The 7737-nt window shown below is 37.0% G+C and overlaps 1 pseudogene; it reads left to right on the plus strand.

Moving 5' to 3' along the window:
- LOC135207350 (uncharacterized protein DDB_G0271670-like) overlaps positions 1-5442 on the plus strand; it is a 413226-nt pseudogene extending 407784 nt beyond the window's left edge.
- The last annotated feature ends 2295 nt before the right edge of the window (positions 5443-7737 follow it).

Consider the following 7737-nt stretch of genomic DNA (forward strand, 5'->3'; position numbering starts at 1 on the left):
TCAAATTTTCTAGGAAATCCAACCTCTAAGACCCTCGAAACCTAGTCATTCTTGTGTGACGTTGTTCTCTTAATACTGTCGATGCGGATTTGTACAGAGCCGCACCTAAAAGTATTTCAAATGCCATCTGAGAACAACCCAGATGCATAATCACTACAAATCATGGCAACACTGTAGAGCCATGCTACAATTATTCATGAGACGTTCATCTAACAATCTTTACAAGAAGTCATAAATGAAATGAAAGTCACTAACTTTTAGGGAACTTTTTCAAATATTGATGCTGATTATACTGTCTACCAATTTACTGCAGATCAAGTTTTACATGCCAACATGAAAAGACGGAAATTTAAAACCTCCTATCATTTAGAGGTGCTAATGTTGCTATTGTGCTACCAAAAGGCCATCTGCGGGATGAAAAATCTAACACTCTGGAATTCATAATGTGCGTGTGCGTGTGTGTGTGTGTGTGTGTGTGTGTGTGCGTGTGTGTGAGAAGATTCTGTACTTCACATCCAAATGTCTTCTGACTGAGGAAGCGTGACTGCTACTGCTAGACTATAATCAATCATCCTGCCATTTTAGCTTGAACGTGGACACCTGAAAACTACTACAACAAGGCATTTTGACGCTCTTATAAATCTGCTGTCATCGCAGCATCACAGAATCGACTTTCATGCTCTGGTTGGTTCTTAAAGATCAAAGCAGATGTTAATTTTATGTATGTGAGGACACTTGGCTTCACACTGATGTTCTCCTATAAGACTTCTTGAGAAGTGCAATGAGCCTAATGCTTTGTAATGACTCCACAAGAAGGGGTTATCAAGCATCTCGAAGTAATGACGATTTCCTCACAAATCAGTAATATCAACATTTTAATTGAAAAAACTGTAATTCATTGTTTCTACATAATTCATTTTATGGCTGAAAAAGGTAAACTATATACATTACAGCATTTTCCAAGTGAATTTTAAGTAAGTCATATGGCTGTTATACTCCACAAGTATTCAACAAATGTTCAAACAATTCTTCATTCCGTTTTTTCCAGTAAGCTAACTTCTAGAAACTTCACAAAATTCTAGAAACTTCACATCTATCTTCCTTCTTCTTATACATTTCAGTGGGTAGAATGACGAGTTTCCAATCCTCTGTAAGTTTTTTTAATAAGCATATAAATTGAAAAAAACAATATCTTTCAATTACATTCCCACTTCCTTCTTGCTTTCCATCAATAATACAAAAAACCCTTTAAATATACTAATGAAATTTAAACCTTAGTAACAATAATAATAATAATAATAATAATAATAATAGTAATAATAATAGTACAAATACAGAGATGTTTGCATTTTTTCAGTTAATACAGACAGGAAAGGTAATCGATCCCAATAGCTAAAATTGCGTATTTTCCACAGGGATACTACTACAGTTACTACTACGACGACGCGATGAACGACGGGGGAGCCTTCCCAATGGAAACTCAGGTGTTGATGCAGGAAGTTCTGACAGACGGCCTCGCCTTCTGTTCTCTCATGTAAAAGAGAAGGGTTATGTGCATCTTCTTCGATGTCATAATCTCCTCCCGCAAACACATTCTCTTCACGCTAAGGTTATGTCCTTCAGATCCCATTATAAAGCGGTCTTTCAATCATACTCCCAGGAGGATCTCAAGACTGAAGAATCAAGCGTAACTCTAAATAGTATTTATAGTGTGTGGTGTTATATTAATATTTGGTGAGTGCGAGAAAGTACAGGAATGCAAACCGTAAAGTAGTAAACACGAAGTTGTTATAAGTGAATTTCAATAATGCTGAAGTTGTCTGAAATCAAATTTGCACGTGATCAACAAATAACATGACGTGATTTGAGATGGTTTTTGTCACTACAGCAACCTGACCAAACATGTGCCCTTTTATGTAGTCATGAAAATGTATTCATCAAAAGTGAAGATTTAATCAATGTTTCCTTGAAAGCCCTGTGTAGTTCAATGAATGGCGGACACAAAGTAAACAGAAGCACAAACTGACGAAGAATGAAGAGCACAGTACAGAGTGAGGCAAAACCTAAACATGAATCATCTAATCTTGCAAATACTGCCTGTAAAGCCAGGGAAATAATTGTTTGTAAGTCTAGTAGGCATCTAGGATTATCGTTATTAACAATGCATTTACCTTTACAAAGCCAATTTAGTTATTGGAATCACTGCCCCAAATTTAATAAAGAAAATGTCTCAGTTAGACAAGCCCTTTTTCCCGTAGCTGCATTCTGTGCAGTGTTAAAACTGCTTGCTAATTCAAAGCATAGCCTATATGATATAGCAAATGTAATCTGTACGAAAATCTAGTTACCAATAGAAGTAGTTTTGCGCGCTCCAGCTGACACCTCAAAGACAGCTTACTTCAAATGAGAGGTTTAACAAAGATGAAAGTGACAGTGACTTAGTATCAGGACTGGTGCTAAATGTAGTAACTTTGCCAATGAGATGCTTATAAAGGGTTGGTTGTCTGCACACGACGATATGGTTCAGTGTGAAATCCTCTTCTCGGCTGAACTGCTGCTGTTGCTGAAAGTCTCAGTTGATGATGGAGCTCAAGAAGTGCAAACCACTGTTTGTCTCTGTATACGATTTTTAAGCAAAGTGAGAAAATACTAACAATTGACAATGTACGTATGTATGTACGTGCCCTATACCGAATTACCCCAGACCAGAGAATCTACTACAGGGATGTCAGCAGCAAAAGGACTCGAGAACACAGGGAGAGGATGGGATCTCTTATTTTTTATACCATACACAGAAGTACGCTGTCTCTGGCATATCAGCTGAAGTTGCCAGTTGCCTTTCTACATGCAGCTCAGAAAGGGAAATTGTGGCAAACTGTCCATAGACGCCTCATACAAATGTCCAGGATGCAACATCTACCCTTTATTTCCACAACTGGAGGGCAACTTTGTGCTTTCTTAAAAGACTGTTGTCCTTAGAGAAATGAAAATGCAAGTAGAATTCTTAAATTTTTACCTCCTCAAAAAAATTCAGCAAAACACAAAGTACTTACAAGGGTTAAATTCCTGAAAAAGGGTGTGGAATTCTATTGCTATATCCTTACAAACAAAAAACAGCCTTAAAATCTGACCACCACGATGGCTGCATGTTCTCCATGTGACAGTTGTTCATATGAATGTTGGACTATTTAATATGTTATAACCGTGTGTTGTGAATATATAGGTAAAAAATTCTTCTCAAGAAACCCTCTTCAGAATTTAAACGATAAAATATCTGAGGGTAGCTTAAGAGAGTGCTATTGTAGACAGAAAGTTGTGAATCTGTTGTCTCATCACCATTTATGTTTGTTTCTATTTAAAAATCAAAATACACACAACAAATCTCGTTAAAACATTTGTTGTTTAATCTAGTAATGGCAGTTATGTTGTCTTGTAAAATTATAACCTACTATGCTATGCTACTAGTTACTAATCTCAGAAATTGTTTCATAAAAACATTTGATTCTCTGAAATCAACCTTGATGTAAAGGTACACTTCAGTGACATCAGATAAAATAGTGTCATAACTTGCATTGTTCTAAACAATTGTACTTGAAGCTGGTTAGTTTTATCCTTTTCTTTGCACAAAGGCAATGTAGTAGTTTCTGTGAATCATTCTTAAATGCAAAAGTAGTCTGAGCCCCAAGGAAAGGATGGCAGGAGCAGTATAGCCTTTTTGAGACATTTCAAGCAGTGTAGTCTTTGTTTCATCCTTCCCACATGGCACTAGTTAACCCATGCCATAGCCTCGATATATGTAGTCCCCAGAATTAAATGTAGCATTCAAGGAAATTATATATATACTAATATATAATTTCCTTATTCCCATCTTGCCTCTTACAGCCCTCCTGCTGTCCCTTGACCAACCAGTGTCTTTGTTACAAGTTCTGAGGTGAATCAGGTTCGGCTCTGATCATATTTGATCCGTGTTTGTTGAGGTACCACTGACTCAAATTCATCTCTGAATTCCCAAGGAAATGTTAGGACAGAGAGAAACCCATTCAGACCTTTAATGACTCATACGTTATGATGTTACAGAATACTTCTATCACCATCATTACCAAAGCTCACATCTAGTAAATGGTGCCAAAACTGACATGGCGCAATAGTGACCATTCAATACTGTGATTGTTTTGTGTTTTCTAGAGGTCTTTAACAGTAGCTGGAAGCATCCAAATCATCTTTTCAGTAACTTCATCTGAGTGAACAAACATTCTTTTCATGAAAGTCACACCCATCTAAAACAAGTTTTCAATTATAAACCAAATTTCTGTTTTATCTTCGGAATACACAAGGCTGATATCATTGTCATTAGATCATGTCCATATTGGATGGCATTACCTTACAGAACTAATCGTTTAAGAACTTGATGCTGGCTCTATGGGTGGCAGCTCAGGAAAAAAAATAGGATGTTAGCCAGTCCTACATAAGTGTCGCAATGTAGAAACCCATCGGAAGCATTCAGTGAACCTCCAGTAACAATTCACAGTCTACTGAACAGATGGTGTTGTAAAATAATTTTCTAATTTTTTTTTTCATGTGATCTAACAACATGGGAGGAGTCTACAAATGCGTATATTCCTTCTATTAAAAAAATATGAGATGTTCTTTTTAGACTACAAAAACAAAGAAAAGACTGAGTGGTTCAAGTGTCCAATTGCGTTCACAGACACCATGTAGACTGCCTAGAAAGAAAATGGACATAGGCAGATATAGACATATGTAACAGATCCACAAAAATGGATGTACATAGGCGCTGAAGTACCTGGAAAAAAACCTTCTATCTTGCCTCCTGCAACACAAAAGAAGAGGAGCAGCAGGTCAACTGAGGGGTCATAACTTTATCATCTGTTTTTTTCACTCCCACCTACGAGTGCGAGAGCGAGAGTGAAAAAGAAATAGAGAGAAAGATGAGAAGAAGTTGGTGATGAGGAGGCAGTAAAGGGCTGCGTATGAGCAGGAGTGATGGATGTCTCGTTGCTGTTTTAATATTATTAGTGATTGGAGGAGTGACTGACTTGACTGTGGTGGGATTGTAATAAATAATAATACTAATAATAATAATAATAATAATAACAATGTCCTTTCGTAGCAAGACCCTTTCGTTCTTAAGTTTAGTGGTTTTATGAATTTCATAGGATTCATATAATTATTTAAAGACATTCTTCGTCAGCAAAACTGGCTAAGAAGAGACTTAATATAACTTTAACAACCTTACATGAGTGTTACATCTTATATAGTGTATGTGGTTTGATATTTCAATTGCATATAGATGTTTGCATTCCTAACGAAGACTCCCATCAGAAGAGAGATGGGACTACTCCATGTTTAAATGCCTGCAACTTAACACGTCATGGCCGTAAAAAATGAAAACTCTCTCTACGAATAAAAAATTAAAAACGACGATCTTCTTATTTCGCCTTTATCAAATAAGCAGTGGAAAATCACTATGCAGAATTTCCAGGTTTGAATATCAAGAAATAAAGATTGGGAAACATAAAAAGGACAACATAGTGCATGACTACTCATCGTGGGTGAGCTACTCGATTGCCATAGCGAAGCAGCTGGTTGATTTCGTTTCTTCGAAACCAGTGAACATCGCAATGAGGACTCTGGCACGCTCACCTAAGCAGTATCTACGGAACTGACAGATGCCCTGAGCCATTATGAAGTTCCTCTTCAAGTGGAACCAGTACCTTCCAGAGCAAGATGTTTCAGGAGAGCAAATGTGGGGTCACTATAGCCTCTGCAAGGACAGATCTGCAGTGCTCCTGTACTCGACAAACGAGTAAAAAAAACTGTCTTTTCTTTAAGGGAGGATTCACCTCATCCTCCTCATACCCTCCCTCCCTCCCTCCCTCACTTCAGGCCTTTCACCGAATAGTACACTAGCAATGGAGATTTATTGGTTGCAGGTCTTGCACCAGGCTAATCTGGAGGTAGTTGAAATGCAAGGTTACCCTATTTCGCCTTTTAGGTGAAGCTTTGCAATCAGATACAATCTGCATTATGTCCAGGAGCGTCCAGCATATACCAACTAATCTATAGACTAAAAAATGTCATACAGTAATTTAATACATTTTTTATATAAATCTGTCCATATCAACTTTGAACTATAAAAAATATATGTAAAAAAATGTAGAACACTGATAAGTAGATCCTTATGGATTATCTCTTTCATGAATGAACAGCATATTCATTGCAAAAGTCAGCAAAAACATATATTTTTGTTTAACGAATATCACTGTCTAATATATGTACCTTTGCAATGCCAATGTTATCTAATATATATCTTGAAATTATTATAAAATCAGTATTGCTTAAACTAATACTAAAGCATTAATAAAAATGTTATCTAAGAAAAATTACTAAAATTTCAATCTGTAAGAGACGAGAGACATTCCCAGGGTCCGCAAATCTTTCATTAATAAAGTTGAGAGCATAATATTTGATAATGAAAGTAACAGTTCTAGTATGTGAATTCCAGTTTCCAGATGAATGCAATTCAAAAGTTCATCAAAACTTATCACAATATACAAGGGGTGGCAATAAAATACAATCTACACTAACATATCCCTTGTTACCCCCGACAGGACATCATAGCTTCAAAACAATGCCAACATTCAGTGGCAAAGAAGCTGGTAGGTAATGCCCAGAAAAACAAGCAGGATACAGGTATACTGAAGTACAAATCAAGCTGAAGTGCTGGCAATGCAAACCATTCTTTTCTGAAACAGTAATCTTCTAGGTGCATGACACTACTTTTAAATACACATTTTGATTCTGGAAACCATCACTGTCTCACTGAAGCATGACAGCTGCCTCCCTGACACTTAATTTGAACTATATCTTCAAATTTTGCGTAAACAAAACTCTATAAACAAATACTACAATTTCAATATCACTGACCAGAAGACATGAATTTTGCAAATTCATTCAAAGAGACAGAAAACCTACCATAGCATCCACCCTAACTACTCTTGTCCTTATACAACAAAATGTCAGTCTGACAGTTGTTTGACAAAATTCTTGAATAGCTCTGGTCAAAATGTCTAATATTTGCAAGATTCTTGAATGTTATTCACACTGACACTGCGTACAATAACGACATTAATGAAAATTTGCAGACAAGAGTAATTATGCAAATTGGAGTTTCTTATTCTCTGATTGTTGCAGGTTATTCAGACTGGAAGGGAAGACCTACTACTGGGACATGCCCTTTGTGTCAAGGGTACCTGCAAATAGTTGGTTTTGAAAGGGTATTGCAGGGTGGCTCTGTAAGCATAGAGAAAGTATAAGCAAAGTTTCTGGCGAGAGGTGGTGTTTACCCTTATTCACCTCAATATGGGATTTATCAGAAGAGTGTTTGCTGTAAATAGAGGGTGCAGCAATCGCTAATGCTTTATGGATATCTTCTTTCTTGATGTTGGTGTTGCAGCTTATCAGTGCGCATGAAGTTCATTCTTGAACAGATTATGCCGGGCACCACGAAAGAATAGTAGGAAGACCAAATTACTGGAGGTGGATCTTGACTGCAAGTTTAGGTAAGGCTGCTAGACGAGACAGAACCAGTTTTCAAGCCAGCATGGCAAATCCAGTTTTTACGTTTCCTCCATCACACCTCTCACCTGAGCCATTTGCCTCTGTGGGACAAAGGACGGAAAGTGGCCTCCGTTTAGATATTATTAGTAAATAATT

This window comes from Macrobrachium nipponense, chromosome 32 (assembly GCF_015104395.2).
Source record: "Macrobrachium nipponense isolate FS-2020 chromosome 32, ASM1510439v2, whole genome shotgun sequence".
NCBI classification, from domain to species: domain Eukaryota; kingdom Metazoa; phylum Arthropoda; class Malacostraca; order Decapoda; family Palaemonidae; genus Macrobrachium; species Macrobrachium nipponense.